The following is a 27,123-nucleotide window of genomic DNA, read 5'->3' on the forward strand; positions in this document are numbered from 1 at the left end:
GAACCCGTCACTGTGCAACCCGCTGCTCCTGTTCCTCATGAGGAGGTTTATTTGTCTAAAAAAGCACTACAAGCAATCAATCCACAGCTTTAGGAGATTGTAAGTGTATGGATGTGGGTGTCTGCGAGCGAGCGGGTCGTGGTGGGAGGAGGGGGGCGGGGGGGGTCTCCAACCGGGGGGACATTTAATGAGTGAAATCTCATTACGTCTAATAAAATTAAGCGTAAAACAATCCGCGGTGGGGAATCGTGGAGGCGAGGGGGGGGGAGGAGGAGGAGGTGGGGGTTAAAGGGCTGAGAGGACATGAAGTCTGTTTACAGGAAGACAAACCCGACCAGCTCTTCCTTCGGCCCGCGGCTCGACCCCCCCATTTGCGCGGACGTTTTCTGAATTTGCGAATACTGAATGTAATTCGGTTGGAAAAAAATAAATAAAAATAAACAAACGGGAGGGCGGCCGGGCTGCCGTGCCGATGAAAGGGGCCGGGTTGTTTTGTTTATGTCGATTCAGTAAATCATAAAACATAAGAATGGCGCCGGCACGGAGTCCCGGTGGTGGCGATTCAGGGCTGTGACTTCCTTTCTTTCGGACAATGTCAAGACGGGAGTTCTCGTGCCGATAGAACGGAGCGGTAAAACGATGGACATCCACGCGCAGACGATTCAAGATTCCCTCGAGAATTCATATCAGCCGCTCTCCGCCGGTGATGAGATTTTCTGCTAATCTGTGTTTCGGCGTCGCCGGAGGATCTCCAACGCTCCTCTTGATGTAGCGGAGGTTGAGGAAAGAACCAAGCCTGGATTTCAAAACAGTCGAACTCATAAAATAAAAGTCTTCCGATGGGGAAAGTGCTATAAATCTTAACAAAAAAGTGGATAAAAGAGTGCAACTGATTCCGACCGGCCGCTCTGGACGCAGGACCGGGAGTTTGTAGCGAGCGTTTGGCAAAAGCGCGATCTGCGACGAGCCCGCCGAAGACCGCGGGAGATTATCTGGCCTAAACTTGTTCAGCCGTGACGGCGGAAGAAAGACAACGGATATTTTATTTTCCTCATCAACCTGTCAGGGCTTCTGAACTCCATTAAAGCTCGCTAGCAGAAAGGTGCGCGAGGGAGCCAAGAGGTGCAGATGAACATAGAGGTTTTGTATTTAGCCAAAAATATACAAAGGCCACGGGTGTAGACCGAATCCGAATTGAGAAATCGAATACTTTAACCCGGGCCGAGGGTGATCGGAGAGTACGAAGCGGAGGAAATAGCAAAGCTACGCGTCCGCCTTGATCCTATCAGGTACCAGAGACAAAGAGCGACCCGCAGCCAAACATCAGCATCCTGCCGTTGGCGTTCGCGCGCTTCTGTTTTCCGGGGCGGGAAAACCGGTAGACTGGAAACCGGAGTCGCGGACGAGGAGGCTGAATCACAATAACCTGCGGCGGATCTCACAAATCATCTGACCGACCCGCTGCTAGCAACAGCAACAACCGCGAAGGCTAATTTACCATCCGGGAGCTCGTTCTCATTAACTATCAGGGATTTCGCTTTTTTTTTTTTTTTTTTTTTTGTTTTTCTGTGGTCGGAAACGCATCCCCCCCCCCCATTTTTAAATTAATAACTCCAAAATCGGATGTTCGACCCAGTCGGGGACATTAGACATGTTTGCAAAGGTAAGGTAATTGGTTGTGACCGGCCTTGACTTCGGGATACTTGCAAATGTCAGTACGGGCAACCGGATATAAACTCCACCAATTACGCCGCGGCGCTTCATCAACGGGGACGCGAGTCATGGAGCTGGTCATCGGGATAAAATGCCAACGTGACCCATTTATCACGAGGAATCGCAACGCGAGGGTCCGTATCGAACCGGCGGAGACGCGTAACAGAATCCAGACACGATGACCTTCACTTGTTAATATTAAACGTGGTCAGCGTGCCGTGATGCAGAGTAATGTCGGAAATCTATGTTTCGTCTTGAAATTTTTAGGGCCCATAGAGCCGACACACCGCAGGCTTCCACCATCATCATCTGGATTGGCCTTGGAATACCTGAGCGATTATAAAACAACCTAAACTCTCGGCTCAACGAATAATATCGCAAGAATTACGACAGGGTGCGAGGTCACGTGACAAAGACGGCTTGTTTTCACGAGGTTTCTCCCGCTTTCCAGCCATTTGTTTCCCGATTCGACGCAAAAGGGATTTTTCTTTCCGATGTGGATCACGTGATGAATACCGTATTTGCAGTTCCGTAGTTCCTCTGCAAAAATGCATCATATCCACTCACGGATCGCTTCCTGTGCCGTACATTTCACCCAAGCGTCTCAATGTGCACGGACTCTCTGCATACGTTCAACCGTATTTCAACACAAGACAATATTTCCATACATGTTTTGCATGAGTTGCTTATATTTAATTGACATGCCTGTCTACACGCTAAAGAACACAGCTCAGCTAATGACTGAATATTCACGCTTCCGTTCGATCACGTCACTCCATGTCGGAGTTTCCCCTCTAGAATTGGACCCGAAACAACGGTTTTATTTTTAGCCTTTCCATGCTAATTATGCAAAAGTCTGCGCTCCGAGTTGAGTTGGCAACATTCGCCGGGAGCTAAATCGCTAAATTGTCGAGCAGCGCGTGCTGCAAAATAACGTCGAAACGCCTAAAGGACTTCAAAGGGGTCGGGTATCCGTCTATCTGCCAGCTTTATCTCCATTGTTCCTAATAGACGCGTCTTCTTGTTTACATGGAGATGCTAAAGCCAATGCTAACAGAGTCGATATTTTTGCGCGCCGATGGAGAATCCTCCTCCGCGAGACATTACATTCCACACATTTAGCGGACGCTTTTATCCAAAGCGACGCACAAAAATTGCAATTCAATAACCGAAGATCCAAAGTACCAGTAGTCGTTATTCAGAAGTCACCACTGCCAGATAGCCATCCCAAAACCATATATCGTAATTTCCAGACGATAAGCCGCGCCTTTTTTCACGTAAACAGCAATGCGGCTAATATATGGACGTTTTTCGGGGGGGGCTAGCAAGCTTCACGCCGCTAAAACATTTATCCTCGTCACATCGGACCGATGAAATGACCGAGAAATTCTGAGTCCGTTCAACTCCGACACCGAAGAAGACAACTTTGACGGTTTTAGTGCGCGGTTTTAGTGCGCCCGAGATAGCGATTGGCTAGCCGGTGCGGCTTATATTGAGGTGCGCTCGATAGTCTGGAAATTACGGTACATACATACATTAATTTCTTCATGTTTCTTCTTTTTTTTTGGGGGGGGGGGGCTAAGTGCGATTAGTGGGGTAGTGCTTGGTGAAGAGGTATGTTTTCAGCTCATGGCGGACGATGGGCAGCGACCCCGCTGTTCTGACCTTTTCCGGGAGTTGGTTCCACCACTGAGGAGCCGAGATTGGTTCGATCGGCCGCCGGGGGCTCTGAGCGACGGGGTGGACGGTCGGCAAGAGGCGGCAGATCGGAGGGGACGGGTAGGGACATGTGGCTTGACCATATCCTGAAGATATGACGGGTCTGTCCCTTTCACTGCCCGGTCTTGAACTTGATGCAGGCGTCAACCGGGAGCAAGTGAAGGGACATCGGAAGGGGATTTGTGTGGGAGAATTTGGGACGATTGAACACAAGGCGGGCTGCCGGTTTCTGAATAAGCTACAGAGGCCCGATGGTCACCGCCGGGGGAACCGGCAAGGAGGGAGTTGCAGTCGTCCAGACAAGAGATGACCAGAGCCTGGATGAGTATCTGCGCCGTATCCTCCATGAGGAATCTGCAAATCTGCCTGATGTTGTGAAGGAAGAATCTGCAGGAATCTTCCAAATGTGTCCAGGCTGTTTGCACACAACATGAATATTTTATCTACAGTAAATTTCGGCATATGAGCTTCTACTTTTTTCACGCTTTGAGAACTGCAAGTTTTACAAGGATGCGGCTAATTTATGGATTTTATAGGGTAATTACAGTAGCTTCTTTACGCCAACCGTCACAGAGGACAAATGAAACAGTTTCAGCAAACCCGCTCGCCTTTACGATAATTCTGATAATTCAGAGCAGCCATTTGGTGTTTTTTTTGCACACACACACACACACACACAGCCATCATGAACAAGACGCAGAAATGCTTCTGATGCGACTTTCGACTTGAAAGCGATCAGTCTGACTGTCCAAGAAGGAAATAGAGCTGCTGCACGGAAGTTCGGCATTTGTTCTGGAAAAAAAAATCATCTTTCAACGGGGAACCTGCGGCTTTTCTAGATACAGGACTGTCTCAGAAAATATTGTGATAAAGTTCTTTAACTTCTGTAATGCAATTAAAAAAAAAAAAAAAAAGTTATATATTCTGGATTCATTACAAATCAACTGAAATATTGCAAGCCTTCTAATATTTTAATATTGCTGATTATTAGAGATGACGAGAGCCTGGATGCGTATCTGCGCCCTATCCTCCATGAGGGATCTGCAAATCTTCCTGATATTGTGAAGGAGGAATCTGCAGGAAGGTGCGAGTGCTGCGGCGTTCGCCAAGAACGACGGTTGGTTGTCTCGGACCTCACCCAGGTTTCTCACAGTTGCGGTTGCCGACGGCGATGGCCAGAGACGAGAAGCCGACGCTCTCATCGGGAACAATTGGGACTTTGGTGTCTTGCTCAAGGACACTTTGCCGCGGTTTCTCCGGCTCCGATTACCGGACCCCGCCGCTTCATGGGTGGCTCCCCGTCAAAGAGTTAGATGAAGAGAATATAATAAATATATAAAAGCCATCCCATTAAATCATGTAATGGAAACAAATTTGAATTATTTTTTGGTGCGGCTGGAATGCCAGTTCAAATCAATTTGCAATTAGGTGCAGACATGTAGGAGCAGGCAACATGAAGGTCCTTTGGCTATGAATATAAACCAAAGAGACAGACTGTAATATTCAAATGCTTCAAGACATCTAGCTCATTTCTCCTATCATTGCCTCTGGAGCCATTCAGGTGCAGTTGGATATTAACAACAACAACAGAAAATATTCCAATTTTGCAAACAATAATTGGCATGCGGTCTCACTTTGGTCCCTCGGACTCATTTTCCTCCTTGTAATTCTTTGTGCAATTGCCAAATGTTCTTAAACAGAGATTATATTGTGGCGCTTTTGTTACCCGCTGTGTTCGCTCCGCAGTCATCACTGCCGCCTGCGCACAGGTGGTTATCACACCTGTGAGATTACTTTCTTATCTTGTTAGAAAATATGACTGCAAAGGCACTTCTTTTCAAAGCAATTAAAAGTAAATGTTCGTAAATGTATGGGGGTTCCGGGGGGGGGGGGGGGGGGGGGGTTTCCAGGCGCTCCGGTTTTCTCCCGCAATCCAAAAACCGGGGATTCAGCGATGAGAGAGCGAACGGGTGACGGTCGGTATTCGAGATCTTGTGATTGATCGGCGACCGATCCGGGGTTCCGGGGCGAACCCCGCCTCTCGCCCAATGAGAGTTGGGGCAGCTTCCACCCGACCTGCGACCCCGAGTGCAGGACGACCAGCGTAGACAACGGATGAATGAACAAATGTACGTAACCCTTGTACGAAATCTTCTCGCTTTCAGGACTACAGAAGCCTCTTGGGTAAGATAAGAAACAACAGTGTCACGGTTGGGTTCGAAAAATAAGAAAAAGGAAAATAAGTATGAATATAATATATATTAGAAAGGCGGATGATTGCGAAACATCCACAAATACATAGACAGCAGCAATAACATCATCAGGGATAGTAAAGAACAGAAAGGGCCAATAATGCTAATAATATTAGCATGACGTATCGTGTTGAATTCTTTTAGTCGCGCCAACTGGACTTGAATTTCTTCACCTGAAGATGTTTCACCCCTAATCCTATTTATATTGTTATATTTATATTCATATTCATAATATACTATTTATATTGTATATTATATGAAGGTAGTTGGTGTGAGAGAGGAGGATACGGAGAATAGGGTTAGATGGAGGAAGTTGATTCGCTGTGGCGACCCCTGTAGGGAAAAGCCGAAAGAAGAAGAGGAAGAAGAAGAAGATCCTATTTATATTGTTGTTTAGTTCTGGTTGCGTATTTTTCCCCCTCACTGTTCCTTTATGTTGTCCATTATTATCCCTGATGTTGTTACTGTTGTCTATTTATCCGTTGATGTCTTGCCATCATCTGTCTCTCTATTTATATTCATATTTATTTTCCTTTTTTTTTTATTTTTTGATACTCTGTCATGACGACGGAATTTCCCTTATGGGGATTAATAAAGTTTATTTTACTTATTTTTATTTTATTTTTCACATGTGCACCTTCCTGTATTCCAAACCTGCTCATCCCAACAACACGTTAAAAACAGCAAAACGGCGCAACATCCACCCGTTTTAAACAGCTTTAAACGCCATTTGTTAGCGTCCAAAAAACCATTAACGGGCTCAAATGATCCTTTCTCTCATGCCGTATGGAATATCCGTCCAGTCCGATACAACATTGACCGTTTGGACATTTGTAAGAAACTGATACGTCGTTCACGCTCCCTTTGGGTCGCCGGTGGGTTTTCGCTGAACCGTTTTCTTTCCAGCATCTCGTGTGCAGACGCGCCTCATTCTCAAGGATTTATTTGAAACCAAGATTGTTGTTAATAGAGGATTATATAGAAACTGGTAATACAAAAAAAAAAAAAAAAAAAAAAAAAAAAAAAAATAGCCGGGTCCAAGTGGTAAACAGTTTCCTGTTAGGAAGTGGTTTTCTGTTTGGAGAAATCTAAAACATTAATCCAAACTGCTGGTGTGTTTTCAGGTAAACCGCGGCGGGTCATTGAGCCTGATCCCCTGCACCTCGGGGAGAATGCGGCACAAATTACATTTGATCGCTTGTTGTTAAATCACATTATTGAACACAATTGAACTTTTGTGAGAAGGACAAACACACTGCTTTGTAAAAGAAAGGGAACAAAAAAAAAAAACCAAACACATAATTCCAAATGTGTCCAGGCTGTTTGCACACAACATGAATATTTTATCTACAGTAAATTTCGGCATATAAGCGTCTACTTTTTTCACGCTTTGAGAACTGCAAGTTTTACAAGGATGCGGCTAATTTATGGATTTTATAGGGTAATTACAGTAGCTTCTTTACGCCAACACCGTCACAGAGGACAAATGAAACTGTTTCAGCAACCCCGCTCGCATTTACGATAATTCTGATAATTCAGAGCAGCCATTTGGTGGTTTTTTTGCGCACACACACACACACACACACACAGCCATCATGAACAAGACGCAGAAATGCTTCTGATGCGACTTTCGACTTGAAAGCGATCAGTCTGACTGTCCAAGAAGGAAATAGAGCTGCTGCATGTAAGTTCGGCATTTGTTCTGGAAAAAAATTATCTTTCAACGGGGAACCTGCGGCTTTTCTAGATACAGGACTGTCTCAGAAAATATTGTGATAAAGTTCTTTATCTTCTGTAATGCAATTACAAAAAAAAATGTCATATATTCTGGATTCATGACAAATCAGCTGAAATAATGCAAGCCTTTTATTATTTTAATATTGCTGATTATTGCTTGCGTCTTAAGAAAACTCAAAAATCCAATCCAAAAATATGAGAATATCATGAAAAAGTTTTTTTTTGTTTTTTTTTTGTATTACAGAAGATAAAGAACTTTATCACAATACTCTAATTTTCCGAGACAGTCCTGTAAGTGAGGCTTATTTATGTACAATTTCCTTTTTTTTTTTTTTATTTAGTAGGTGCGACTTATATAAAGGTATTACAGTATTTTTATCCTTCTACTGTTATCATCCATGTCCTTTTTAATGTCCTGATTTCTATTTATTGGTATTGTTTAATCTCTTTTGTGACCTGTGGTGCTGCCCCACCCAAATATTGGGATTAATACATTATTACCTTATCTTTTTTTTTTTTTTTTCTGCAATTTGAACTGCAGCAAGTGAGCTCCAACTTGAGTCATGAAAAAAAAAAAAAAAAAAAAAAAAACACTCTCCTCCGAGGGCTTTTTAAAGTAGTTTTGCAGATCTCACACACGTAAGCAAGTCTACCTTTTTCTTAAGAGTCATACGCTGCGGGATGCGCTAACTTACAGTTATCCGGCCCACGGCAGCGCAGCAGCAGCCTCGGACGTGTTGCTCCGCGGCCCAGGATCTAATTCTGCACACAGAACCTGCCGAGAAAAGTATTGACGGGACTCAATCACGGATTTCACCGCTTTCATCAAAAACATGACGCGTTCGGGAAAACGCTTCGTCACTTCACGCAGCAACGACTCCCAGCCGGAGACGAATCCACCATTTGGCGTTCCGGTAACCCCGTGCTTCATTTAGGATGGCGGACGCCGCCGCGTTGTGAGTCAACAGACACAAATGCATAATGTTTTCCGGCCTTGAGATCCGGCAGCGCGTCCACTGAGTCACATAAGCGAAGAAATAAAAGACGGGGGGAGGGAAGACGGGAATATAACTATGCCGAAGATGATGAAAGTTGTTGTGTCTAATGAATCTCATTCTGCGTCAGACCTGCCGTCGTACATGGAGTCAGAGGAATAAAACATCAAAGAAAGCTGTATTTGTTCATAAAACCATTGTTCAATATTCATTATCAACCCTGCGGGGCGTTTTTCTCCACTCATCTGCAGCCTCAGATCTACTACTCTTTAAAAACCCGATGCTGCTGCTCGCAAAAAAAATCAAGATTTGGTACGTCTTCCCGCTCTATCCGGGCTATTTTAATGTCATCGCTTGTTTTCATTATTATTTCTCCTGGATGGATTATTCCCGGCTATTTGAGAACGATGGAAAACAATAAACATCTATCATTTTCTTTGAACACGGGGAAGTTTGTGCGGTGGAAATATGGCCTTATATGGGAGCAGTGGCAGATTAGAAGACCATCTGACGCTATCGGGGAGCAAGGAGGTCACACTTAGAGCCGCACTCTATAAAATGTTTCCATTATTCAATTGTAGTTTTCATTGTTTCCACCGACGGGCACAAAATCGTCTTTTGTTGCGTAACAACCATTTAAGAAGGAAGCAGAAAAACCGGTATAATGAAATCACAGCATGATAAAAATGCACATTTTCTGTTGGTAAAAACGTTGATTTCGGCACGGAGTGAATGACTCCGAAAACAACCGCGCTGTGTGACCGCTTCACGACAAACGTGAAAAAACAGGGACGTCGTGACTCAAATTCCTCGGCCCGGCTGCCCGGGCGGCGTCTGAGCCCCGCGGAGCCCGGCGCCCGGAGAGGAGTTACGGCGCACATGCAAAAGATTTAAGTTCAATCACGCATTCAGGGGGCCTGGACACCTGATCTTTCACTTAAAGCTCCTCAAGAACAGTGGGAGTATGGTCAGGCCTCGCAGCAGGCCACCTACCTCCAGCAATCTGCTAACACAGAGCCTCTGATGGGCTGGTATTTATCCAGTCCTGCACAGCTCAGCGGGGACGGCTGTGTGTGCGGTAGGTAGGTAGGTACTAACCAGAGGCCCTAGGATGACGAGGGAGATCGCAGAGGAAGCTGCAGAGATTTACTGGAAAGAGTTCAGATTTTTCCTCCTTTTTGGGAGGTTCTAGACGGGGAGGATGAAAAAAAAAAAAAAAAAAGAGAGGGAAAAAAAAAACTGACATGAGCAGTCAGGGGCTGCGAAACCTCTGCAAAGGATGGGGAAAAAAAAAAAAAAAGAAAAGGTAAAGCTAAGCTTTGCTTTTCTACCGCCAGAGCAACTGGATGAACCAAACTCCTGATGAGAAGATCAAGGATTTCAGCGTGCAGGGAAACACCTTTCCTTTTTGAGCAGATGACAATAAATCATTGGAATCCTTGAACGTAGAGAATAAGTGAAACCGCGACTGTTTTCCTTTACTTTTAAAACCCAATCAGCTTTTTTCTGTCGAGAGAGACGACCGACGGCAAAACATGTATTCGCCGGCGCTGGCAAACATCTGACTATTTCCCCGGTGACTTCATTAACAGCGCCGGCTGACCAAGACCTCGACAGCCAGGATCTGACAAGGTTCACAAAAGGTGCAATGGCCTAAACACGCTGACCGGGATGCAAGAAATCAAGACTTTTTTTTTTTTTTATACATAAAACCAAGCCGCTTACGTACGAGTTAAATTTCTCCATTTCTGTTTGGAAAATGTTCTCATACCTTAAATATTGGATTGCGCAACCCTGATGTCCAAACATTGTTTTTGATTTCTCTATCGGACTCTGTTGGTAAAAGTCAGGGCCATCTATTGCCTATTTGTTCATTCATTCATTTTCTTGTTAACTTTAATTTTGTTTTTCTATACATCAATGACAGGTATATATAATCAAAAAAAAAATGAGCAAAAAAAAAATAAAAATCTATTCATTAATCATTTATTAATTTTCTTTTTTTCTTTTTTTTTTTTCAAACTCTACTTTTATTTAATTTTACTCCACATTGATGACAGGTACATGTTATGCTAAAAAAAATCTATTCCTTCATTCATTCTCACTTTCTTTTTTTTAACTCAATTTTTATTTTGTTTTTTTCTCTACATCAATGACGGGTGCATCATGATCAAAAAAAAATCCATTCATTAATTTTTTTTTTTTTTTTTACTCAATTTCTACCTAGATTTTCTCTAATCCATGACAGGTACATGTCATGATCAAAAAAAAAAATCCATACATTAATTTTCCTTCTTTTTTTCTTTTTTACTCAATTTCTATTTAGTGTTTCTCTAATTGATGACAGGTACATGTCATGATCAAAAAATCAAAAAAAAGTTAATTCATTAATTTTCTTCTTTTTTTTTAAACTCAATTTCCATTCACTTTTTCTCTAATCGATAACAGGTACATGTCATGATCAAAAAAAAAAAAAAAATCCATTCATTAATTTTCTTCTTTTTTTTTAAAAACACAATTTCTATTTTTTTATTTAGTTTTTCTCTGATTACATGTAAATGTCATGAAAAAAAAAAAAAAACATACATTAATTTTCCTTCTTTTTTTCTTTTTTACTCAATTTCTATTTAGTATTTCTCTAATTGATGACAGGTACATGTCATGATCAAAAAAATAAAATAAAAATTAATTCATTAATTTTCTTCTTTTTTTAAAACTCAATTTCAATTCACTTTTTCTCTAATCGATAACAGGTATATGTCATGATCAAAAAAAAAAATAATAAACCCATTCATTAATTTTCTTCTTTTTTTTTTAAACACAATTTCTATTTTTCTATTTAGTTTTTCTCTGAATACATGTACACGTCATGGAAAAAAAAAAAAAAAAAAAAAAAACATTCATTTTCCAGTTTTCCTGCACTGAGGGTCACGGGGGTACAGGAGCCCCCAGCTGTGATTGGTCGAGAGGAAGGGGTTTGGCTGGTTTTGAATTTTAGGGCAACATTTGGAGCCATACAATCATTCACTCTCACATTCACACATTATTTCATGGCCAATTCAGGGTCTCCAATGAACCTCCTACTATGTTTTTGGACTGCGGGAGGAAACCCTCTCAGACACGACATGAACATGGACTCTCCATAGAAAATCCCGCTGGAAGGCAGAATTCTAACCACCGCGCCAACGTTCCCCGCTTTCTAATTCCAACCATAGAAATCTGACTCCATTACTTTCAAGGAGTCGATAAAAGCTGCTCAAACATGCAGTGTGTTGTTTGTGCAGGTTTTGTTTGCTTGTTGTTTTTTTTCCAAGCCGTCTTGACTTTTCATCGCTTCCACACACAACCGTGTTTGTTTTGATGGCAGAAGGAGCCGCAAACGGAGATCAGCCGCGACGGCGTGAAACCAAGGCAACCGTCGCAACCGGAAATATAACTATTAGTCAAGTTAAGTTATAAGAATTGGAATTTATTTAATCCGGTTATTTAAGTTACATTTCTTTGTGCTCTGCAAGACGTGTTGATTTAGCCATTTTTATTCCACTACTCTATAATCAAACCCTCTACATATCAGAGAAAATTACTTTCAAACTTTTTTTTTTTTTTTTTTTTTTTAAAGGGAACACTGTACAAATCTTTCATTATTATTTATTACTATTTTAAAGTTCATCATTAATGTTATTACAATTTCTAGCCCCCGGGGACCGCAAGTGTTAAGCACCATCGGGAATCCCAGCGAATAGTTTTATCGTTTTCTTAGCCTTTTGTCAAGAAATAAAACGATAATGAAATAGTAATGTTTTTAACGGGGCTGTAGAGTTAATGCACCAGTTGCCGATTTATACCTCCGTATATATCCCGTTTAACGGCGCCGTTTCTTTTCTTGGACGCGCAGATGCCAGATTAACCCTTGACCTTCGTTCGCAAGCACGAAGGGATGCAAAACTCGGCTGAAGAACAGAAAGCGCGACAACTTTCCCCGGGAAAACGACGCATTCTGACCACATGCTTTTACTGGAGCCGCTCAGTGGAACACTGGAAATGTTTTATCGTGCCGACGCGAGGACATCTGCAAACCCCGCAGATGTGTTTTACTGGTATTTACGCTGTGTGCGGCGCAGGAGCGGCTGGATATCGATTGTTGACTCAAACATTCTTTTAGCAAATGGTTTTCCGTCACGTCAACGTCAAGTTCGCGATTTTACCGAAACGGGATCCGCTGGTCGGTTGAACCGACAGGTTCGGAATTTCAGATTCTCTGCTGATAGTCGATTTTATAATCGCGAAGTTGGACGCGGTCAGATTTCTGTAGAACGGTGTTTACTTTTGCAGGCCTGTGTTTGTCGGTCGCTAAATGCTTCGACGGTCTCCGGACGCTCTTTGCCGCGGTCGTGCCTTTGGTTATTTGTTCAATTAACACATATTTGTCCGTATTATGGACTTTCGTTTATTTGAACTTTTGACTTCTTTCCAATATTTGGGACCAGCTAGACGGCATCATTCATAAATAAAGAGTTATCTTATTTTATTTTTGCAGAGAAAGACGGGTTTTATTTTACTGCACATTGGTGACACGCATTTTTTTTTGTCCTAATTAAAGAATCCCCCATTCCCTGATATATCCTGCTCCAAAGCGACCTCTTCCTTTCAGAGACGATCTACTCGGATGCGGTTACAGCTGTGTAACTAACTGATTGAAATTTATTCAACAGTTGGTTGAAAAGAAAAAAGGACCCTGCAGCTACACATTAACTTATTTAATCAAGTCAATTATTTATTTATTTTAATCGCATTTTTACCAGTAATTATTTTATAGATATTTCGAAAATAATAATAATTATCATTATCGTCATCATTATTATCATTATTATGGTTATTGATGTAATTGTTATGATTATCATTGTTGTTATTGTTATGATAGCTATCATTATTATGATTATTAATTTCAATATATTGATATTTTCCTGGTAGATTATTATTATTATCAATATTACTAATATTATTAATTTGATTTGTGTTGTATTATTATTATAGAGATATGTATAAAATATTTATAAAATCATTACCGGTAAAAATGTGATTAAAGTAAAAATAATTGACTGAATTAAACAAGTTGTTGTTGTTGTTGCTGTTGTTGTTGTTGTTGTTGTTGCCCATGTTTTGATGGTGTTCTAATACAGGAATGCATTTTCATCATGGGCAACAGCAAATCACATCCGGCTGACTGGATGCAAATGCAGTCTATTTTTCCCCGTCATAAAGCCAGTGTTTGGACTTTGCCTGGCTGCAAATCCAGCTGTATTATGAGTTGAATTTTACTTTATTTCCGCCGGGCTCTTTCCGGACGGTAAAGGATCAAAGGTGTGGAAAAAAAAAAGGGGGCATATTAATGATAGTAAAGCCACGATCAAAGCTCGAGAAAACAAAAAAAAAAAAAGAAAAAAAGAAAAACTTGAGGATGTAGCTTGAGTTTCTCTGCCAAACAACCCTCTCAGACCTGGGAGATTTGGCTAAGAGCATTTCTTAGGTTTCTTTCAGCCACAAAGAAAACATTTTAGCCCCTCAGTAATCCTTCCCAAAGCCCTCCCTAAGCTCCGAGGGCCCTTCCTCCCTCAGCCGTCCCCGCGGCCCCGTCTGGGATCGCCGAGGAACGTCTCCGCGGCGAAAAAAAAAGGGCCGCCGCACACACACCGCTCGCCATCTCGCCATGACCCCTCTGGGACCCGGCTGACCTTCCTGTTGACGTCAAAGTAAATCAAGAGCGGGAGCCGGTGCAGCGAGGGGCTCCACCCAGGGGGCTGGAGGTCTAATCACTGTGTTCCACACAAAAGCCACAGAGGAAACATTAGCATTCCTGAGTTAGCCCACCATCGCTCACTGTAACCCCACCCCCTACACACACACACACACACACACACACACACACACACATGCGCGCGGACGCAGAGGAACTCCCTTTATTTACTCAATTACTGCCAGTTGTACTCGAATATTTCATCATAGTTTATTCTCGCGGCCTCTGTTAGTGACGGCTGGATGACTGGATATGAAGCGTTGCTCCCGGAGACCGGACCTCGGGACGGCTACCTGAAGCCGTGCACGCCATAAAGATTTGGATATGAGATATACTTTCATGATCCGATGCTCGGGAAATGGTTTCGCGGCGGCAGCGAGACGTACGAGCGCAAGACAAGCTAAAAATGCACATAAAAATAAATTAAGTAATCATAAGGGATAATCTAAAAAAAAAAAAAAAAATTGTAATGTATTTATATAAAAAGATAAATAAATATATTTATATATTTTTTATACATCTTTTTTCACCTTTTTTTTCATTTTATTATTATTAATATTATTATTGCTATTATTATTTTATTCTTGATGTCCACATGCCGCTACCCCATGAGCCACTCGGGGACATATAGAGCTTTCTTATTCTGATTCCCATATTTACTAATTTCCAGAATTAGATAATAAACAAAACAGCAAGTGGCAATGTGAAGAAGTTACGGATTAGAGTGATTTATCTAATAAAAGTGTGTTTGGAAAATAACGGTGAGATCCAGTCATGACGCTGGATGCTGGACTAAAGATGTGGCTGTTTTCAGCGAACAGAGAAGATCAATGTGAGACTTTTCATCGCGATGAATGGAAACATGAACGGGGTTCAGGGGACAGTAAGAAGTCCAGCATTTTAGAACATATTAAATTAGAATTAAAATTGCTGACTGAGGGAAAATACTTTTTTTTTTTTTTTTTTTTTAATATATATTTGCATGTGGGAATTCTATTTTTCCACCTTCGGGCTCCTCCCTTCAAGGGTCGCCACGGCGAATCGTCTGCCTCCGTCTAAACCTCTCCTCTGACACCAACTAACTCCATGTCCTCTTTCCCTCCATCCATAAATCTCCTCTCTGGTCTTCCTCCAGGCCTCCTGCCTGCCGGCTCCGACGCCAGCATCCTTCCACCCAGATCTCCACTATTCACTGTTTCCATGAACAACACATCAGACATTCAAATGTTATTTTTTTTGTTTAGTTCAATATTTTTCAAACTCACACTGCTGAAGGTATTTAAATGCACACGTGCATCCGGGGTTTCCTGCTCGGTCTATTCAGGTGGAGGACTGGATCCCGATACCCGCCGTTCCTTGTAAAAGCGATTGTTTTGCTCGTGCACGGTGTACAACATTTGCTCCTATCAATAATGGGATATGCTCCGATGCATAAGACAAACCCTGGGAGAGAATCTCATTTGACTCATCCGATTTCACCATTTGTGGCAAAGAGCTGAAACGCGCACACACACACACACACACACACACTCACTCGCGCAGGGCCCGAGTTCGGGCTGCAACTTTCTGCCGGATCATGTTCAGGCTCACTACAGACCAGGAAGACTCCAGGTGGACGTCTTTAAGATTCTCAAATCCTCCTCATTTTGCTCGCAGGAGTTTTGGGGTCAAGGTGTGAAGGGAGGACCAAAAGACCGTTTTCCCAAAATCCCTTTGCAGCTATAGCCCCCCAGCTGTTCAAGGGCTTCCATAACAACAGCTGCGCAGAGGTTTAGTGGTTCATGTTGCTATGACAACAGCAGGATCAATTGGCATGCACAGACTCTCCGTGCTAATAGTGAAAGTGACATTATGCCATGATTTCTTCTCAATAAAACACACAGCTTTTGACAGCATTAAGATTTAGGGAAATATAGGGGGGGAAAAAATAAAGCAAATTATTCATTTTGCATGCGAGAAGCTAGAGCTTCCAGACCTCACATGAATCACACACACACACACACAAAAACACACACACAGACAACCAGCGAAGCAGCTGCACACCTCAGACCGTTTCTCCGCTGGAAGTGGAGATGAACTTATTGCAGAGAGCGATTGTTTGGAGCTTCACACAATAGCGCCGCGAAATGAGTCCGAGCGCCGGTGCAGCCGGACCGGCAGGAAGTGCAACAATCGGGAATATCCTTAACCGTCGGGAAAATCCTCGCCCGTCTGACAAACAGGATATCGGGCTATTTCTCGGTTTGAGGAACGATACGCCGCCGGCAAATCAAAAAAATGTGACGGAGTGAGTCGATCAAAAAGCAACACTTTAATAAGATCGGCCGTAAAAAGATAAAGCAAAATACAATCTTTTGAGTCAGTGAGTACAGTGACATTTATCTTTGTATTTATGTCGTAATTAATCCCGCAAAGGCCACTGATAAGAATAATAAGAATAAGAACAGCTTTATTTATCCCGAAGGAAATTGTTGTGCCAGAGTTTCAAGTAAAACATAACAATAATAAATAATAGTAGGAAGGAGGGAAGAATAAGAAATACAAATAAAACTATAAAGTGTCAAAGTCAGTGATGCAAAGTTTGTGTACTGTTGCATTTATAGCGTGTTATTCAAAAGGAAAAAGGTCTTCAGCTTTAAAACAGGAGTCAAAAGACAACTGATAGAGGGGAGACTTGATGTTTCTGTAACATCCAAAAGTGTGAACTTTTTAAGGAAATGGCATGAATTAAAATTGAACAACACTGAAATAAGTAAACACAAATAAATAAACACAGTCTGATTGGATATGGCCTGGGATGTTTTTACCATGAGGGAAAATAAAACCGCACACGTCATCTTAACAAAAAACAAAAGATCGTTCTCAATATTCAAGAAATTGAAGAAGAAATTGCACGAGAGTGATAGAAAATAAAGCGGTTTATCGAGTAATGAGCCGACTGTGTCGCTCCAGCCAATCCTGTACCTTTAAAAATAGCGGCTAACAGTAGTTACCTGCTAATTACTTGCTAAATAACGCCGCATTAACTGATATCATTTCACGCGCGCCCGTCGTAAAGCAAAACTTCACAGATCGCGTTCGGTTGTTGCAGCTTTGAAGAGCTCAGCCAGACTTCAGCCATTCCAGGCCGATTCCGGGGGAATTACGGGCGGCTCAGTAAGACAATAGCAGGTATTCCCAGCAGAGAAACCTGAGCCGGCGCAGCGTCACCGCAGGTCCAACGTTTAACGAGCATGCAGCTGATGCAGGCAGCTGTGACAGACAAAACACAGTGCAAAACACACACACACACACACACACACACACAAGCAACTCCGGCTTTGTGCCCCTGCCATGATGCTACTAATCGACATGTAGTTGATACTTGACAATTATTACTCCTATCTTCTGTCCTGCAGAAAATGATAAAACCACATCATGCTTTTGTATGTGTGTGTTTATGTGTGTGTGTGAGTGTATATATATAATGAAATGGGGGATGCAGACAGGGATCTATTGCTAAAAATATCCATGTCTTGATGAGTCAGGATGGATCGGGAAAACATAAAAGCGGCTCGTCTAATTTCCTGGAAAATGCAAACCTGGAAAAAGATCCATCCATTCCCCAACACGACCGCCGGAGACTAAATGAATCACGCTGCATCACGAAAAAATGACAAAGAAAAAAAAAAAAAAAAGGAAAAAGAAAAAAAAAAAAAAAAAAACAACACCACCAGCAGGATAAAAAGGGATTATCCAAATGGAGGCTAACGATGTGAAAAAGATTCAGCGACTTACAGAGAATAAAGGTGCGGGAACATAAAAGTGTTTTGTATTGAATTGTTTGGGGTGTTGACTCCCGATGAATTATTCAGTAATGACTTTCTCAGGATAAATCTACAATATGTGGTGCAGTTGCAGGTAAATTCTTTTTTCACAGAAGCCCCATAACGGGATTTATTGCTTTAGGTAAATACAATAAAATGAAGCACGGAGATCAAATTGTTTTATGGGCTGGAAATTAATCGAGAGTTTAAATAAAATTCAAACGTACATTTCACCAGTTTCTTAAAATGGATGACTTTTTGCTAAATACCATCCCGTTTTCGCTGTATGAAACGCGTATGAGCGAAAGAGACGGTATTTTCAGATGAAATATCAAGTGGGTCAAATTGGAATTTGGCATTTTTGTTTTTTTCATTCCGCTCCATGAATCCGGTGATGTGAAAATCCGCGAGCACACATGTTTTAAATATCAAATGAATCCCAAACTATTATCTAATTACGCTAAACACTGTTTTACCGAGAAACCAAAACATCGACGAAACCGACCGTTGATGAAATGCCGGGGTAAATCCTCAGACGCGCAGGAGAATCCCGTTTCAGATGGGGAAATATATACGAGAATGGAGAATTCAAGGATTAGCATCGTTCTGGAGGATCTGGAGCGACGTCTGAGGTGAAAAGCAGCTTTTAATGTCGTCCAATACATGAGAGTGGTGACTATTTGTGATACGTAGGGTCCGAAAGTATAGTTGAAGAAAAAGAACTGTATAACATAAGATATGTCAACATTCATTCGTTATCTATGCTGCTTATCCAGTGAGGTTCCCCAACTGTCATTGGGCGGTCGCCATTGAGCGGTCGCCAGTCGATCACAGAGCCAAATATGGAGACGTACAACCATTCACGCGTCGAATGGAGACAACAATTCGCTCGGTCGTCCGCGGATCCGGACAATCGGGGATCTCCAATGAACCTCCTGCATGCCGGCAGGAACCCGACCGGGGACCTTCTCGCTGTGAAGCGCTAACCGCTGCGCCACCGTGCCGCCCCACACGTCAACATCAACTATAAAAACGCATGGACATTAAAACACATATCTGGTAGCTCATAAAAAACCAAAATGTGCATACCCAAGTACCTCCCGTAATTATGTTGTGTGAGAAAAATGTGGAGGTGGCTACTTTCTGGAGTATTTCATATCAGACATATTGTCTTACGAGACATAAAAATTATTGGCAGCAGTGTGAAATTCTTTTTTTTTTTTTTTTTTTTTTTTTCTATTTACTTTCCATATGTTTCTGCCCGGGGAAAAGGGAAACCGGAGCCGTGGTGAGAAAGTCAAAACGGTTGCAGTGGGAGCGGCGAGCGGTTTAACAAGGACTACTGTACGCAAGGAAAAAAAAATAACAACGTGTGAATGATATGTGTAAATGCACATTTGCCTCGGTATTATTTAAAACGGTTTATCTCGTAATGTTAATTATGTTTACACGACATCCGATCATCTAATGATTTCCTCCTGCCTCGCATCCAATTTAACCTTAGCATATGTCTCCTTCTCCAGGACACTTATTATATTTCAGTCTAACCTCACAGAAGTAATAAAAGTAAGATGAGTGACAAGCGGCTGCATAAACAAGCTATTATGCTAAAATGCTCCTGAAAGCCCTTTAGGCTCTGCAGCTCCGCTCATATGCTCTTTCGCTCAGACGAATACCAGGATCTGGTCTTCTGGCGGGCCTCAGGAAGCGGTCCGGAGTGGCCCTCGTTCCGTCTACTTTAAACCACCACGTTGCTTTATCTCTACTTCAGCTTTTAAAGTGTTTAAACTGCAGCTTTCGCCGCGACGTGGACGATGGGAACGTCTTCCTGAAACGCCTCCGAAAGGGATCCTGACAGGACTGGATTATGTTTTCACTTGCGCTTCGACTCAAAGATATAAAACACTTAGCGGCAGGCTAAATGGCTTGTACAGTGTATTTTTGAACCCATTAAGTGCAAAGCATGTGTATCCGGACGTGAGGGGATCCTGGAAGGAATGGGATTTTTTTTTTTTTTTCTTTTTTTTCCTCTCTGGCCCCGGAGCGAACGCAAGAAGTCCTTCCATTTCTGCGTGGAGATTTCTGAGTGGCGTCGCAGGGGTGATGGGCGCTGCCGGACGAGGATCGGGGGGAACAGCTACACCTCGCTGTGCTCCTCTGGTCCGATGGCAAGCACGTAAATCGCTTTAGGCGGCGTTCGTTTCAACCAGCTTTACATTTTAACAAAATCAGATGAACCCGGCTGCGAAAGGCCTGACAATGTCTGAGAGCCAGGGGTTCTACAGAACTCTTTATGAATTGTTTAATAACAAAAATAAATAAATAAAAAAAATATATATACATATGTATTTTTTTTATTTATTTTTTATTTTTATTTTTTTATTATTATCTTATTATTTATTTTTATTTTTATTTTTTATGAAAATAATAAAAAAATTAATTACTGATAATAGACAAGTGACACGAAATTATATATATATATATATATATATATATATATATATATATATATATGAGTGACAAGCGGCTATATATATATAATATTATATATATATATAATTTCGTGTCACTTGTCTATTATCAGTAATTAATTTTTTATTATTTTTATTTTTTTTCCCCGATTTTTTTTCTTCCTTTTTTTGTGATTAAATGCATATTTTTTTCAGGCCTTGCTAAATTCACTTGTCTATTATTAGTAATTGATTTTTTTTATTATTATTATTTTATTTTATTTTTTTTCCCCCTGATTTTTTTTCTTCCTTTTTTTGTGATTAAATGTGTATTTTTTTTCAGGCCTTGCTAAATTCACAAATCATTTCTTCTTTACTTCCACTTAATTTCCTGCCATTTTCTCTGCCGCCTATCATTTATTTCCTCAATTTCAAGTCATTTCCAAACCTTTATTTGCACGGACCCTGCGAGGAAGCGAAGAACCGTCTGTATCTTTAAGAAAGATGAAGAAAAATGTGTCATTTTCTACCAAACGGGTCCCTGTTCTTTTCACTTAAAAGAAGCTGACAAAATATGGAATTATCGTCATTGGGGGAAAAAAAATAAACGCAAGCTAGGTACGACTTGCTGACACTGATATTTCTCCTGCAAGTGAAGCTTGAAAGATTCTGCACACACACACACACACTCATACAGTAGCATAGGAGGCTGCACTTCCATAGGGTGTGAGTGAAACTGCAAACTGAAGTTATGAAACATCCCTGGAAACACCGGGATGACTTCGCACTCTGAACCAGGCTTCGCCATCGATAGCGCGCACAGCGGAGACGCCGGGTGAAATGCTCAAAGGTGTCTGAGTGTGTGTCGTCGAGTCGACTCCGGGTCGTCCCCGCGTTCCAAAACTTCGCCGAAATGCCAAAATTGCGAAATGTCGAGTGCGACGTGAAGGTCGCCGGTTCAATCCCCGAGCTCTTCCTCGCACGGCAGCTGAACCCCGAAGCCGCTCGGGTTAAAAGCGGCGCGTATAAATTAACCTGAATAAACAAAGGACCTTCATCTGCTTCTTCTTCTCCTTGACACAAATTGGTTAAATCTGTGAGTTCGATCCTTTCCGAGTTCTAAAACAGAACTCTCTCTGAAACCTCGCACCGGTCGAAGTGCGGCCGCTGATTTTTTTTTTTTTTTTTTTTTTTTTCCCGGTCTGAATCCTGGAAGCAGACAAAGTCACCTCCGTCTGAGTGACATTAAAATCACAGCAAAGTTCGGCGAATGATTAAAAGCGAGGGAAATATATCAGCTCTCCTGGCATATTTATGGCCGCTTTGATGAAATTGCGCGATGACAAGGAATGACGGATGGACCGATGAACAAAAGACGGCCCTTTTTATTTTGTGCCTCGCATTAGACGAGACTGACTTTAACAATCAGAAGTCAAGACGGGGCGACGCGTGGACGATGGCGTCCTCCTGTTTGATATTGCAAAACAACGGCGAGACGTCCCAGGCTTAGACTTGGAAGTCTAGAGAGAAACCAGAACCCTCGCTTTGCACAAACAAAGACGCGGCCTTCGGTTTCCCCGGGGAACAATCGCCGCTTGATGATGACGGATCCAAAGCAGGACGCCCTTTCGTGACAGCGACTATCTTTCAGCGACTGCGCGGCTCTAAGCCCGCGGTAATTCTCGCGGTTTATTTTAAACCGTGTCCATTATCTGCGAAGGAGACGGACGGGGAGCGCAGAAACACAATGGGCCGAGACAGCAGACAGCCAGGAATTCCCCATCACTGTCTAAAGCAAGCAAACGCTTTTTCCCCTCTCTGACTCTTCTCCCCCGGCGAGACCCGGGAGGAGGAAACTTAACTCTTCCACTGGCGTGGAAGATCTCCACCTGGACCTCCTCGACGGCTGTTGCAATAATGCACAACAGCTGGAAGTGACTCGACATCAGCGCAGGGAGACACACGGCCCACTAATCCCAAACAAGAACAATGAGGGTTCTACATTCGAGTAAAAACGATATAAATGAAAGGTTCAACGTTCAAATGTAGCGTGTATATAAACATATATACATATATATATATATGTATATATATTACATATACACACACATGAAATGCATTCATGAAATGCACATGAAATACACATGAAATGTGTATTGTATATATACACACATATACATACATAAAACATGATAGACATACACACACATACAGTATACATTTATATATGCATGTGTGTGTGTATATATATATATGTGCGCAAATGTGTCTATAGATACATGCATTGATATATATATATATATATATATATATATATATACACACACACACATATATATATGTATATGTACATATATGTACACATGCGTATAAATATATACATACACACATAGGCATATATACACACACATAAGTATACATACATGCATGCATACAGACACACACGTATATATATATATATATATATATATATATATATATATATATATATATATATATATATATATATATATATACACACACACGTATATATATATATATATATATATATATATATATACACACAAATGTGTCTTTATAGATACATGCATTGATATATATATATATATATATATATATATATATATATATATATATATATATATATATATACACACACACACACACATATATATATATGTATATGTACATATATGTACACATGCGTATAAATATATACATACACACATAGGCATATATACACACACATAAGTATACATACATGCATGCATACAGACACACACGTATATATATATATATATACACACACACGTATATATATATATACACACACACACACACACACACACACACACACACATGCACACATATATCTCATGTGCTTTACCACGTCTGGATCAACTACCGATTGTAACCCAGTTCTGCGTGATCCGTAAAATCCTTCCCCTCTGGGCCGCCGCGCATCACAACACATTGATTTGAAATACCTATCGGAAAGCACAGACTCAGCGCACAAAAGGTGACAAGGTGTGTGTTGTAATGTGTGTGTGAGAGCTGGAATCCTCAATGAGAAGGGGGATCTACGACAGTGGCATCGGTGGCCATACAACCTCATCAATCCCTCTCCTAATTTGAAATAATGACTTCATTTCATTCATGTGAGCTTTGGTGAAAACAAGATAATCCTGAAATGTCTGGAAATATTTATGAAAGTAGTATTTCAAATTTTTTATGGCTCTATTTTTGAAAAAAAGGAGGATCTGCTATCTGAATTAAATGTCTATCGAGGCTTATAAAAGGGAGACGGGAATGAAATACAGATTCATATTTAGAGATGCTTTATGAAAAGAAAGACAGTAATATTAAAAGAAAGGCCCCCCCGCAGATTTTTAAACCGATTTCCATGCCGGTCTGCTAACATTAAAATGTTTGGAGCCGCCAGCGGGACAACAGGTGATCTCATCTCTTTACGAGACCCTTCTCAAAAACAAAAAAAGGAAAGAATTCTCGCCGGTGAAAAAGCAAAAAGGGAATTCCGATCTCACGGTCTGTTGTGACATTTAGTTTGGTCGGTGACAGCATCATACAGAGAAAACGGCGGGGGATATGAAAGTTTCTCGGAGGTAAAAGCAAAGCTGGACAAACACCGACAGCACAACTGACACACAGTGACACACAGTGCAATTCTGCTCTCAATAACATTGATTATTTTATCACTATTAGAAGATATTATTAAATGTGTCCACATTTCTATATTTGCTGTCAAGCAAAACACAAAAAGTACCATTTTTTTTTTTTTAATATTACCGTCATTTCCGGACTACTTTTAAGCCCTCACACACACGGCTAAAACAACAATGCGGCTAATTTATGGATTTTTTTGGGGGGGCTTACAAACTTCATGCCGCCAAAACACTTAGCCTCGTCACATCAGATCAATGAAAAGACCAGAAGATGAAGACCAAGATCGCGATCAGCTGGAGTCGGACAAAGCGGGGATAGAAAATGGATGGATGGATGGACTTTACCTTGTGTTATTTCTTATTCACCTTTTTCATCGGCCGTGTTACAGGCACTGTAAAATCTAGTGCCCACATAAAATTGCACTCATCCTTGCATCTGCAAGTTGCACACCGAGCTGCACACAAATGTATTTTTGCACTGTTGCTGTTCTATTGCAATGTTCATATTCATATCTATAATCATATTTATCACAATGTTTACACTCTTCCTCTCAGAACATATTCGAATGCACTGCGAACAGCAAAGTAGGAATTTCACTGTGCAGGGAAGAACATTTCTACATTGTGCATTTGACAGTAAATGCTTTAAATTTCCAATTTTTTTTTTTTTTTTGGAAACAAAAAAGTATTTCCAGTATTTCCTTTTTTTTTTTTTTTTTTTTTAATGTTTATACAATTTCCTACTATTATTCATTATTGTTATGTTTTACTTAAAACTCTGGCACAAAAATTTCCTTCGGGATAAATAAAGTTGTTCTTATTCTTATGTATGTGTGGATGTTGCCAGTATCCATTTGATTAAAAGTCAAAAAAAATGTTTCTGTGTCAATATCTCATGTTACAACACGGACACCTGTGGCTTGTAGACAAGTGCGGCCTTTTTATGTATACATATATTGATTTGTTTATTTTTAGCCGGCGCGGCTTATATTCAGGCGCGCTCAAGAGTCCGGAAATTACGGCATTTAATTTTTTTTTGTCTTTACTACATGCTGGAGAGTGTTGGATGAGCTGCTTTCGGACGTGACCGTTCTACGTACCGCCCGGCTAGTTCTGAGAGCTGCCCGCCGATTAGCTTAGCATCCCCACGGGCGGCGAGGGATCACCGTCGTGACACTAACGTCTGCAACATGAACGTTGAGCGCCAAACTCAAGAACAAACCATAAAAAAAGATGACACAAGCATTCATGTTCTGCATGAGGGGAATAATAATCATAGACCATCAGACGGAGGAAGTGTTTTTATCTCCTCCTAGCAAAGCAAGGAACCCCCACGTAGGCTAACTTTTGACTTATTTTGACCTAAATGTTGACAAAACCCGTCAGTGGTGTACGGGAACAGATGAACTTGGACCTCTTTGTTGCTGCAATTCTCGGTGGTTCTGCCGATTTTTTTCACAAGAAAACAGCTTATCAGTGGCCACAAAACTTTTTCCAATCACCTACGCCATATCGATTCCCCTGGAACCATAAAGTAGTCATAGAAGAGGAGGGGCTTTTCGGAACTGAGGTCAAACGGACCCGTGGCTCCTATGCTGTCAGGAAAAAGCACGAAAAATGCAGTTCCTGAAAAGGTTCTCGATACTGCAGAACGTGTGAAAGCGGCGAAATGAATATTGGCGTTGGATTCCCAACCGCAGACCGATGGCCGTGCCACCGTGGCGGACGCGGGCTGACATCCGCGGGCGCCCGAATCAGCCGCCGCCGCCGCCGCCGCGTGTCTCATTAGGTGTCAGAAAGTGAGGGTTGCGCTCGTTGCGCAGCTCGTCCCGCCGGCTTCCGTCAGACTTGGCGGATTCATTCGGGCCACATCTGGCCTGAAGTGTCCCAGATTGGGGTCCGAACGCGCCGCTCCTGCGCGGGGATGAATTTTCTAACGTTTACTGCCAATGATTTTTTTCCTCCTTTCCCTTGGGAGCCGTGCATTACATCGGGCACGCTCAGTCGTGGCAAAAAGATTCAACCCGGATTGACACGGTAAAACCTGATTTAAGCAAAATCTGCTGTTTTGCTAAATCTATCCACAAGCGTTAGCAAGGTCTGGTCCATCTAACTGCACGGGGGATTGGCCAGCAGAACCTATTGTACAAGGTGACAATAATATAATCATTGAATTTGCTGTTGTTCACACTGTCCTGTGTTTCGACTGGGGACGATGCTTAGGTGTTTGCAGGGCCGGATCAGACACCCCCAACGCAAGCTGTTATCTGGGGCATGAAGTGCTCAGGAGGCTAAAATATGGATATATTTTTTAATATTTCTGCACGATGGAGTCCTGCCGTGAAAACTGTACACCAGATCTAAGCCCTCGTCACTGGGTGTCTGAAAACCAGTGGGATCGGGTAGAAATGTAAAAATAAGTGTTAAAACTGCAAGTATTGCGGTTGTCGCCACTTTGGCCACAATCTTTTTTTAAAATCATAAACATTATTTAGGTGCAACTTGTTAAACAAGCCCTGTTTATATACATATATTGTTTACATTGTTCATTTTTAGTTCCCTATTTTGATCACTTATCGAGCACTTTTTTTGATATTTTCTATTTTTGATAATTTTTCCTGCACCGTCCAATTTTCTGCTATGAGTCGTTGAAATTTCCCCACCGTGGGACGACGAAAGGAATATTCTAATCTATTCCAAAAGTGTGCTAAAAGGCAAAAAGCCCCAAAAACAAAGTATTATCATTCCCACTTTTCTGTTTCAAGACTCTATAGTGATGGATTGTTTTGGTGATGGATAAACAGCTATGAAGCGCATCAAGAGCATATAAACACACGCGAATGGCTGACTCTTCTCGGACAGCAGTGTCCGAACGCTCTGCACAGAAGAGTGTTTTTCGGCAAAATACCTTTGCAACAAATTCGCAAAGGCCGAACGACGTGCGCAGGGGAAGAAGAATGGCGGGGGGGGGAAT

At 41.7% G+C, this 27,123-nt stretch overlaps 1 protein-coding gene across 4 annotated transcripts in view; it reads right to left on the reverse strand.

Moving 5' to 3' along the window:
- LOC147226660 (homeobox protein PKNOX2-like) overlaps positions 1-27,123 on the reverse strand; it is a 154,658-nt gene that overhangs the window by 110,821 nt on the left and 16,714 nt on the right. For 2 of the 4 annotated variants that reach the window (XM_086160960.1, XM_086160962.1), the window contains exon 2: positions 8,117-8,196. The exons of the other annotated variants lie outside the window; for them this stretch is intronic. The gene's annotated coding sequence lies outside the window, so the exon portion shown is untranslated. The remainder of the gene's footprint in view (positions 1-8,116; positions 8,197-27,123) is intronic. 4 annotated transcript variants of the gene reach the window in all.

Source organism: Fistularia commersonii, chromosome 15, assembly GCF_037954325.1.
Source record: "Fistularia commersonii isolate RoL2024-O1a breed Wild chromosome 15, RoL_Fcom_v1.0, whole genome shotgun sequence".
Classification (NCBI taxonomy): Eukaryota; Metazoa; Chordata; class Actinopteri; order Syngnathiformes; family Fistulariidae; genus Fistularia; species Fistularia commersonii.